We start from the raw sequence: 9345 nt of genomic DNA on the forward strand, positions 1-9345 counted from the left end.
ATAGTGTTATCAATTAGGAAAATAAAAGCCTACGGCACCCAGTATTCCCAGGCGGTCACCCATCCAAGTACTGACTGCGCTCTACGTTGCTTGACTTCGGTGATCGGACGAGAACCGGTATAGTCAACGTGATATGTCCGTAGACATAACAAGAGGTCAATGTAGGCCACTTCAATTTTTCATCGTCGTGGCAACATAGTGTTATCAATTAGGAAAATAAAAGCCTACGGCACCCAGTATTCCCAGGCGGTCACCTATCCAAGTACTGACTGCGCTCTACGTTGCTTGACTTACCTGATCGGACGAGAACCGGTATAGTCATCGTGATGTGGCCGTAGACATTCTAGGAGGTGAAATGTAGGCTACTTGTTTGGTAGGTTATGATGAGTGCACTTAATATATATATTATACATGAATGGATTTAATATATATTATGTTAATCTATATTTTACATATATATGTATAAAATGATCATATATAAAAACAATCGATTTATTTACTAATATATTTGATTTTCAAATCGCTTTCCTTCTGTCAAGACACTTTCCTTGTGGCAAGACAATGTAGGCCATTTCAATTTCTCATCGTCGTGACAACATAGTGTTATCAATTGTGAAAATAGAAGCCTACGGCACCCAGTATTCCCAGGCGGTCACCCATCCAAGTAGTGACTGCGCTCTACGTTGCTTGACTACGGTGATCGGACGAGAACCGGTATAGTCAACGTGATATGGCCGTAGACATAACAAGAGCTCAATGTACGCCATTTCAATTTTTCATCGTCGTGGCAACATAGTGTTATCAATTAGGAAAATAAAAGCCTACGGCACCCAGTATTCCCAGGCGGTCATCCATCCAAGTACTGACTGCGCTCTACGTTGCTTGACTTCGGTGATCGGACGAGAACCGGTATAGTCAACGTGATATGGCCGTAGACATAACAAGAGGTCAATGGAGGCCATTTGAATTTCTCATCGTCGTGGCAACATAGTGTTATCAATTAGGAAAATAAAAGCCTACGGCACCCAGTATTCCCAGGCGGTCACCCATCCAAGCACTGACTGCGCTCTACGTTGCTTGACTTCGGTGATCGGACGAGAACCGGTATAGTCAACGTGATATGTCCGTAGACATAACAAGAGGTCAATGTAGGCCACTTCAATTTTTCATCGTCGTGGCAACATAGTGTTATCAATTAGGAAAATAAAAGCCTACGGCACCCAGTATTCCCAGGCGGTCACCCATCCAAGTACTGACTGCGCTCTACGTTGCTTGACTTCGGTGATCGGACGAGAACCGGTATAGTCATCGTGATGTGGCCGTAGACATTCTAGGAGGTGAAATGTAGGCTACTTGTTTGGTAGGTTATGATGAGTGCACTTAATATATATATTATACATGAATGGATTTAATATATATTATGTTAATCTATATTTTACATATATATGTATAAAATGATCATTCATTCATTTATTTGTTTTTTCACATAAATATTACAATGTGAATGGAAGTCTTCTGAAAAGCCTATGCTGGCTTAACAAAACAGAAGACTCCCATGAAGAAAAGATAGAAAATAGTGAAAGTAATGTTAATAAGAATACATAAACGCTTCAATATGTGATCATATATAAAAACAATCGAGTTATTTACTAATATATTTGATTTTCAAATCGCTTTCCTTCTGTCAAGACACTTTCCTTGTGGCAAGACAATGTAGGCCATTTGAATTTCTCATCGTCGTGGCAACATAGTGTTATCAATTAGGAAAATAAAAGCCTACGGTACCCAGTATTCCCAGGCGGTCACCCATCCAAGTACTGACTGCGCTCTACGTTGCTTGACTTCGGTGATCGGACGAGAACCGGTATAGTCAACGTGATATGGCCGTAGACATAACAAGAGGTCAATGTAGGCCACTTCAATTTTTCATCGTCGTGGCAACATAGTGTTATCAATTAGGAAAATAAAAGCCTACGGCACCCAGTATTCCCAGGCGGTCACCCATCCAAGTACTGACTGCGCTCTACGTTGCTTGACTTCGGTGATCGGACGAGAACCGGTATAGTCAACGTGATATGTCCGTAGACATAACAAGAGGTCAATGTAGGCCACTTCAATTTTTCATCGTCGTGGCAACATAGTGTTATCAATTAGGAAAATAAAAGCCTACGGCACCCAGTATTCCCAGGCGGTCACCTATCCAAGTACTGACTGCGCTCTACGTTGCTTGACTTACCTGATCGGACGAGAACCGGTATAGTCATCGTGATGTGGCCGTAGACATTCTAGGAGGTGAAATGTAGGCTACTTGTTTGGTAGGTTATGATGAGTGCACTTAATATATATATTATACATGAATGGATTTAATATATATTATGTTAATCTATATTTTACATATATATGTATAAAATGATCATATATAAAAACAATCGATTTATTTACTAATATATTTGATTTTCAAATCGCTTTCCTTCTGTCAAGACACTTTCCTTGTGGCAAGACAATGTAGGCCATTTCAATTTCTCATCGTCGTGGCAACATAGTGTTATCAATTGTGAAAATAAAAGCCTACGGCACCCAGTATTCCCAGGCGGTCACCCATCCAAGTAGTGACTGCGCTCTACGTTGCTTGACTTCGGTGATCGGACGAGAACCGGTATAGTCAACGTGATATGGCCGTAGACATAACAAGAGGTCAATGTAGGCCACTTCAATTTTTCATCGTCGTGGCAACATAGTGTTATCAATTAGGAAAATAAAAGCCTACGGCACCCAGTATTCCCAGGCGGTCACCCATCCAAGTACTGACTGCGCTCTACGTTGCTTGACTTCGGTGATCGGACGAGAACCGGTATAGTCAACGTGATATGTCCGTAGACATAACAAGAGGTCAATGTAGGCCACTTCAATTTTTCATCGTCGTGGCAACATAGTGTTATCAATTAGGAAAATAAAAGCCTACGGCACCCAGTATTCCCAGGCGGTCACCTATCCAAGTACTGACTGCGCTCTACGTTGCTTGACTTACCTGATCGGACGAGAACCGGTATAGTCATCGTGATGTGGCCGTAGACATTCTAGGAGGTGAAATGTAGGCTACTTGTTTGGTAGGTTATGATGAGTGCACTTAATATATATATTATACATGAATGGATTTAATATATATTATGTTAATCTATATTTTACATATATATGTATAAAATGATCATATATAAAAACAATCGATTTATTTACTAATATATTTGATTTTCAAATCGCTTTCCTTCTGTCAAGACACTTTCCTTGTGGCAAGACAATGTAGGCCATTTCAATTTCTCATCGTCGTGGCAACATAGTGTTATCAATTGTGAAAATAGAAGCCTACGGCACCCAGTATTCCCAGGCGGTCACCCATCCAAGTAGTGACTGCGCTCTACGTTGCTTGACTACGGTGATCGGACGAGAACCGGTATAGTCAACGTGATATGGCCGTAGACATAACAAGAGGTCAATGTAGGCCATTTCAATTTTTCATCGTCGTGGCAACATAGTGTTATCAATTATGAAAATAAAAGCCTACGGCACCCAGTATTCCCAGGCGGTCATCCATCCAAGCACTGACTGCGCTCTACGTTGCTTGACTTCGGTGATCGGACGAGAACCGGTATAGTCAACGTGATATGGCCGTAGACATAACAAGAGGTCAATGGAGGCCATTTGAATTTCTCATCGTCGTGGCAACATAGTGTTATCAATTAGGAAAATAAAAGCCTACGGCACCCAGTATTCCCAGGCGGTCACCCATCCAAGCACTGACTGCGCTCTACGTTGCTTGACTTCGGTGATCGGACGAGAACCGGTATAGTCAACGTGATATGTCCGTAGACATAACAAGAGGTCAATGTAGGCCACTTCAATTTTTCATCGTCGTGGCAACATAGTGTTATCAATTAGGAAAATAAAAGCCTACGGCACCCAGTATTCCCAGGCGGTCACCCATCCAAGTACTGACTGCGCTCTACGTTGCTTGACTTCGGTGATCGGACGAGAACCGGTATAGTCAACGTGATATGTCCGTAGACATAACAAGAGGTCAATGTAGGCCACTTCAATTTTTCATCGTCGTGGCAACATAGTGTTATCAATTAGGAAAATAAAAGCCTACGGCACCCAGTATTCCCAGGCGGTCACCTATCCAAGTACTGACTGCGCTCTACGTTGCTTGACTTACCTGATCGGACGAGAACCGGTATAGTCATCGTGATGTGGCCGTAGACATTCTAGGAGGTGAAATGTAGGCTACTTGTTTGGTAGGTTATGATGAGTGCACTTAATATATATATTATACATGAATGGATTTAATATATATTATGTTAATCTATATTTTACATATATATGTATAAAATGATCATTCATTCATTTATTTGTTTTTTCACATAAATATTACAATGTGAATGGAAGTCTTCTGAAAAGCCTATGCTGGCTTAACAAAACAGTAGACTCCCATGAAGAAAAGATAGAAAATAGTGAAAGTAATGTTAATAAGAATACATAAACGCTTCAATATGTGATCATATATAAAAACAATCGAGTTATTTACTAATATATTTGATTTTCAAATCGCTTTCCTTCTGTCAAGACACTTTCCTTGTGGCAAGACAATGTAGGCCATTTCAATTTCTCATCGTCGTGGCAACATAGTGTTATCAATTGTGAAAATAAAAGCCTACGGCACCCAGTATTCCCAGGCGGTCACCCATCCAAGTACTGACTGCGCTCTACGTTGCTTGACTTCGGTGATCGGACGAGAACCGGTATAGTCAACGTGATATGTCCGTAGACATAACAAGAGGTCAATGTAGGCCACTTCAATTTTTCATCGTCGTGGCAACATAGTGTTATCAATTAGGAAAATAAAGGCCTACGGCACCCAGTATTCCCAGGCGGTCACCTATCCAAGTACTGACTGCGCTCTACGTTGCTTGACTTACCTGATCGGACGAGAACCGGTATAGTCATCGTGATGTGGCCGTAGACATTCTAGGAGGTGAAATGTAGGCTACTTGTTTGGTAGGTTATGATGAGTGCACTTAATATATATATTATACATGAATGGATTTAATATATATTATGTTAATCTATATTTTACATATATATGTATAAAATGATCATATATAAAAACAATCGATTTATTTACTAATATATTTGATTTTCAAATCGCTTTCCTTCTGTCAAGACACATTCCTTGTGGCAAGACAATGTAGGCCATTTCAATTTCTCATCGTCGTGGCAACATAGTGTTATCAATTGTGAAAATAGAAGCCTACGGCACCCAGTATTCCCAGGCGGTCACCCATCCAAGTAGTGACTGCGCTCTACGTTGCTTGACTACGGTGATCGGACGAGAACCGGTATAGTCAACGTGATATGGCCGTAGACATAACAAGAGGTCAATGTAGGCCATTTCAATTTTTCATCGTCGTGGCAACATAGTGTTATCAATTAGGAAAATAAAAGCCTACGGCACCCAGTATTCCCAGGCGGTCATCCATCCAAGTACTGACTGCGCTCTACGTTGCTTGACTTCGGTGATCGGACGAGAACCGGTATAGTCAACGTGATATGGCCGTAGACATAACAAGAGGTCAATGGAGGCCATTTGAATTTCTCATCGTCGTGGCAACATAGTGTTATCAATTAGGAAAATAAAAGCCTACGGCACCCAGTATTCCCAGGCGGTCACCCATCCAAGCACTGACTGCGCTCTACGTTGCTTGACTTCGGTGATCGGACGAGAACCGGTATAGTCAACGTGATATGTCCGTAGACATAACAAGAGGTCAATGTAGGCCACTTCAATTTTTCATCGTCGTGGCAACATAGTGTTATCAATTAGGAAAATAAAAGCCTACGGCACCCAGTATTCCCAGGCGGTCACCCATCCAAGTACTGACTGCGCTCTACGTTGCTTGACTTCGGTGATCGGACGAGAACCGGTATAGTCATCGTGATGTGGCCGTAGACATTCTAGGAGGTGAAATGTAGGCTACTTGTTTGGTAGGTTATGATGAGTGCACTTAATATATATATTATACATGAATGGATTTAATATATATTATGTTAATCTATATTTTACATATATATGTATAAAATGATCATTCATTCATTTATTTGTTTTTTCACATAAATATTACAATGTGAATGGAAGTCTTCTGAAAAGCCTATGCTGGCTTAACAAAACAGAAGACTCCCATGAAGAAAAGATAGAAAATAGTGAAAGTAATGTTAATAAGAATACATAAACGCTTCAATATGTGATCATATATAAAAACAATCGAGTTATTTACTAATATATTTGATTTTCAAATCGCTTTCCTTCTGTCAAGACACTTTCCTTGTGGCAAGACAATGTAGGCCATTTCAATTTCTCATCGTCGTGGCAACATAGTGTTATCAATTGTGAAAATAAAAGCCTACGGCACCCAGTATTCCCAGGCGGTCACCCATCCAAGTACTGACTGCGCTCTACGTTGCTTGACTTCGGTGATCGGACGAGAACCGGTATAGTCAACGTGATATGGCCGTAGACATAACAAGAGCTCAATGCAGGCCATTTGAATTTTTCATCGTCGTGGCAACATAGTGTTATCAATTAGGAAAATAAAAGCCTACGGCACCCAGTATTCCCAGGCGGTCATCCATCCAAGTACTGACTGCGCTCTACGTTGCTTGACTTCGGTGATCGGACGAGAACCGGTATAGTCAACGTGATGTGGCCGTAGACATTACAAGAGGTGAAATGCAGGCTACTTGTGTGGTAGGTTATGATGAGTGGATTTAATATATATATTATACATGAATGGATTTAATATATATTATGTTAATCTAAATTTTACATATATATGTAGAAAATTCTAATACATAAAAACAAAGTAGTTATTTATTAATATATTCGATTTCAAATCGCTTTCCTTGTGGCAAGACAATGTAGGCCATTTGAATTTCTCATCGTCGTGGCAACATAGTGTTATCAATTAGGAAAATAAAAGCCTACGGCACCCAGTATTCCCAGGCGGTCACCCATCCAAGTACTGACTGCGCTCTACGTTGCTTGACTTCGGTGATCGGACGAGAACCGGTATAGTCAACGTGATATGGCCGTAGACATAACAACAGGTCAATGAAGGCCATTTCAATTTTTCATCGTCGTGGCAACATAGTGTTATCAATTAGGAAAATAAAAGCCTACGGCACCCAGTATTCCCAGGCGGTCACCCATCCAAGTACTGACTGCGCTCTACGTTGCTTGACTTACCTGATCGGACGAGAACCGGTATAGTCATCGTGATGTGGCCGTAGACATTCTAGGAGGTGAAATGTAGGCTACTTGTTTGGTAGGTTATGATGAGTGCACTTAATATATATATTATACATGAATGGATTTAATATATATTATGTTAATCTATATTTTACATATATATGTATAAAATGATCATTCATTCATTCATTCATTTATTTGTTTTTTCACATAAATATTACAATGTGAATGGAAGTCTTCTGAAAAGCCTATGCTGGCTTAACAAAACAGAAGACTCCCATGAAGAAAAGATAGAAAATAGTGAAAGTAATGTTAATAAGAATACATAAACGCTTCAATATGTGATCATATATAAAAACAATCGAGTTATTTACTAATATATTTGATTTTCAAATCGCTTTCCTTCTGTCAAGACACTTTCCTTGTGGCAAGACAATGTAGGCCATTTCAATTTCTCATCGTCGTGGCAACATAGTGTTATCAATTGTGAAAATAAAAGCCTACGGCACCCAGTATTCCCAGGCGGTCACCCATCCAAGTACTGACTGCGCTCTACGTTGCTTGACTACGGTGATCGGACGAGAACCGGTATAGTCAACGTGATATGGCCGTAGACATAACAAGAGGTCAATGTAGGCCACTTCAATTTTTCATCGTCGTGGCAACATAGTGTTATCAATTAGGAAAATAAAAGCCTACGGCACCCAGTATTCCCAGGCGGTCACCCATCCAAGTACTGACTGCGCTCTACGTTGCTTGACTTCGGTGATCGGACGAGAACCGGTATAGTCATCGTGATGTGGCCGTAGACATTCTAGGAGGTGAAATGTAGGCTACTTGTTTGGTAGGTTATGATGAGTGCACTTAATATATATATTATACATGAATGGATTTAATATATATTATGTTAATCTATATTTTACATATATATGTATAAAATGATCATATATAAAAACAATCGATTTATTTACTAATATATTTGATTTTCAAATCGCTTTCCTTCTGTCAAGACACTTTCCTTGTGGTAAGACAATGTAGGCCATTTCAATTTCTCATCGTCGTGGCAACATAGTGTTATCAATTGTGAAAATAGAAGCCTACGGCACCCAGTATTCCCAGGCGGTCACCCATCCAAGTACTGACTGCGCTCTACGTTGCTTGACTACGGTGATCGGACGAGAACCGGTATAAAGAGACTAGGAAACATTTGGGTTATTAAGGAAATATGACTTTTCACTTTTTCTCCAAGTAAAAGCTGAAAAATGAAAGATGTACGAGTGAATTTAACTCTTTTACGTTGAAATTTGGTCTGTTAAGCAACACCTGGTTTTTGCATTGTATAAGTACATGAAAAATATGACATTTGAAATATGTTGCGTATTTTCTCATTTATTTGCATGTAACATTTCTTATTTGTAAAATTCTGTAAATATAGATTTATTCAGAAATGCAGGATACATAGCCATTTACATGGAATAATTTACACAACAGTGTTACCTTGTTAATTCATAGTAAAACGAGCAGACATAAACATTTCATCTCTATTCTGGTGGATTAGATGTCTTAAAAGAGTTTGCTGATTCAGATACTAACAAATTAAGCAATTTAGCCATAACATTCACTGAATTTTTAATCAACCATCACTTACTAACAAAAGCAAAGATTTTTATCAATCAAGTTGACAAAATATAGCAACAATTTAATATATGATTATTTTTGGTATGATTTTCCCAAAGCGAACATAAAATACAAGTATTTTTGGAGAAATAGTCATTTTGGGGCAAAATGGATATATCGTAAAAATTTTTGGTATCTCTGGGGCGTTCCAATACACCCCTACCAGTTAAGTGTAGCAATACACCTCTACTTGTAATAAGTTGTATCTTTGGGGCGAACCAGTACGCCCCAAACAGTTAAGTGTAGCAATGCACCTCTACTTGTAATAAGTTGTATCTTTGGGGCGAACCAGTACGCCCCAAACAGTTAAGTGTAGCAATACACCACTATGATAAATTGTATATATCTTTGGGGCGTACCAGTACGCCCAA

At 39.6% G+C, this 9345-nt stretch overlaps 12 non-coding genes and 17 pseudogenes across 12 annotated transcripts; all 29 read right to left on the minus strand.

Moving 5' to 3' along the window:
- Positions 1-26: 26 nt before the first annotated feature.
- LOC139955904 (5S ribosomal RNA) lies at positions 27-145 on the minus strand. Its single transcript, XR_011789131.1, has one exon. It is a non-coding gene; the product is annotated as a 5S ribosomal RNA (ribosomal RNA).
- A 76-nt stretch (positions 146-221) lies between these two features.
- Positions 222-340, minus strand: LOC139957748 (5S ribosomal RNA; annotated as a pseudogene).
- A 283-nt stretch (positions 341-623) lies between these two features.
- On the minus strand, positions 624-742 carry LOC139956544 (5S ribosomal RNA; annotated as a pseudogene).
- Positions 743-818: 76 nt separating this feature from the next.
- LOC139955572 (5S ribosomal RNA) lies at positions 819-937 on the minus strand. The gene has a single exon (XR_011788809.1). It is a non-coding gene; the product is annotated as a 5S ribosomal RNA (ribosomal RNA).
- A 76-nt stretch (positions 938-1013) lies between these two features.
- Positions 1014-1132, minus strand: LOC139956927 (5S ribosomal RNA; annotated as a pseudogene).
- A 76-nt stretch (positions 1133-1208) lies between these two features.
- On the minus strand, positions 1209-1327 carry LOC139956443 (5S ribosomal RNA; annotated as a pseudogene).
- A 446-nt stretch (positions 1328-1773) lies between these two features.
- LOC139955514 (5S ribosomal RNA) lies at positions 1774-1892 on the minus strand. The gene has a single exon (XR_011788752.1). It is a non-coding gene; the product is annotated as a 5S ribosomal RNA (ribosomal RNA).
- A 76-nt stretch (positions 1893-1968) lies between these two features.
- LOC139955906 (5S ribosomal RNA) lies at positions 1969-2087 on the minus strand. Its single transcript, XR_011789133.1, has one exon. It is a non-coding gene; the product is annotated as a 5S ribosomal RNA (ribosomal RNA).
- A 76-nt stretch (positions 2088-2163) lies between these two features.
- On the minus strand, positions 2164-2282 carry LOC139957749 (5S ribosomal RNA; annotated as a pseudogene).
- A 283-nt stretch (positions 2283-2565) lies between these two features.
- Positions 2566-2684, minus strand: LOC139955883 (5S ribosomal RNA). Its single transcript, XR_011789111.1, has one exon. It is a non-coding gene; the product is annotated as a 5S ribosomal RNA (ribosomal RNA).
- A 76-nt stretch (positions 2685-2760) lies between these two features.
- LOC139955907 (5S ribosomal RNA) lies at positions 2761-2879 on the minus strand. Its single transcript, XR_011789134.1, has one exon. It is a non-coding gene; the product is annotated as a 5S ribosomal RNA (ribosomal RNA).
- A 76-nt stretch (positions 2880-2955) lies between these two features.
- LOC139957751 (5S ribosomal RNA) lies at positions 2956-3074 on the minus strand (annotated as a pseudogene).
- A 283-nt stretch (positions 3075-3357) lies between these two features.
- Positions 3358-3476, minus strand: LOC139956545 (5S ribosomal RNA; annotated as a pseudogene).
- A 76-nt stretch (positions 3477-3552) lies between these two features.
- On the minus strand, positions 3553-3671 carry LOC139956774 (5S ribosomal RNA; annotated as a pseudogene).
- Positions 3672-3747: 76 nt separating this feature from the next.
- On the minus strand, positions 3748-3866 carry LOC139956928 (5S ribosomal RNA; annotated as a pseudogene).
- A 76-nt stretch (positions 3867-3942) lies between these two features.
- Positions 3943-4061, minus strand: LOC139955908 (5S ribosomal RNA). Its single transcript, XR_011789135.1, has one exon. It is a non-coding gene; the product is annotated as a 5S ribosomal RNA (ribosomal RNA).
- A 76-nt stretch (positions 4062-4137) lies between these two features.
- Positions 4138-4256, minus strand: LOC139957752 (5S ribosomal RNA; annotated as a pseudogene).
- Positions 4257-4702: 446 nt separating this feature from the next.
- LOC139955909 (5S ribosomal RNA) lies at positions 4703-4821 on the minus strand. Its single transcript, XR_011789136.1, has one exon. It is a non-coding gene; the product is annotated as a 5S ribosomal RNA (ribosomal RNA).
- A 76-nt stretch (positions 4822-4897) lies between these two features.
- On the minus strand, positions 4898-5016 carry LOC139957734 (5S ribosomal RNA; annotated as a pseudogene).
- A 283-nt stretch (positions 5017-5299) lies between these two features.
- On the minus strand, positions 5300-5418 carry LOC139956547 (5S ribosomal RNA; annotated as a pseudogene).
- Positions 5419-5494: 76 nt separating this feature from the next.
- Positions 5495-5613, minus strand: LOC139955573 (5S ribosomal RNA). The gene has a single exon (XR_011788810.1). It is a non-coding gene; the product is annotated as a 5S ribosomal RNA (ribosomal RNA).
- Positions 5614-5689: 76 nt separating this feature from the next.
- On the minus strand, positions 5690-5808 carry LOC139956929 (5S ribosomal RNA; annotated as a pseudogene).
- Positions 5809-5884: 76 nt separating this feature from the next.
- LOC139956444 (5S ribosomal RNA) lies at positions 5885-6003 on the minus strand (annotated as a pseudogene).
- Positions 6004-6449: 446 nt separating this feature from the next.
- LOC139955012 (5S ribosomal RNA) lies at positions 6450-6568 on the minus strand. Its single transcript, XR_011788266.1, has one exon. It is a non-coding gene; the product is annotated as a 5S ribosomal RNA (ribosomal RNA).
- Positions 6569-6644: 76 nt separating this feature from the next.
- LOC139956165 (5S ribosomal RNA) lies at positions 6645-6763 on the minus strand (annotated as a pseudogene).
- Positions 6764-7026: 263 nt separating this feature from the next.
- On the minus strand, positions 7027-7145 carry LOC139955013 (5S ribosomal RNA). Its single transcript, XR_011788267.1, has one exon. It is a non-coding gene; the product is annotated as a 5S ribosomal RNA (ribosomal RNA).
- Positions 7146-7221: 76 nt separating this feature from the next.
- LOC139957677 (5S ribosomal RNA) lies at positions 7222-7340 on the minus strand (annotated as a pseudogene).
- Positions 7341-7794: 454 nt separating this feature from the next.
- Positions 7795-7913, minus strand: LOC139955161 (5S ribosomal RNA). The gene has a single exon (XR_011788412.1). It is a non-coding gene; the product is annotated as a 5S ribosomal RNA (ribosomal RNA).
- A 76-nt stretch (positions 7914-7989) lies between these two features.
- Positions 7990-8108, minus strand: LOC139956445 (5S ribosomal RNA; annotated as a pseudogene).
- Between the last annotated feature and the right edge of the window lie 1237 nt (positions 8109-9345).

The sequence above is a fragment of the Apostichopus japonicus genome, chromosome 17, assembly GCF_037975245.1.
Source record: "Apostichopus japonicus isolate 1M-3 chromosome 17, ASM3797524v1, whole genome shotgun sequence".
NCBI classification, from domain to species: Eukaryota; Metazoa; Echinodermata; class Holothuroidea; order Aspidochirotida; family Stichopodidae; genus Apostichopus; species Apostichopus japonicus.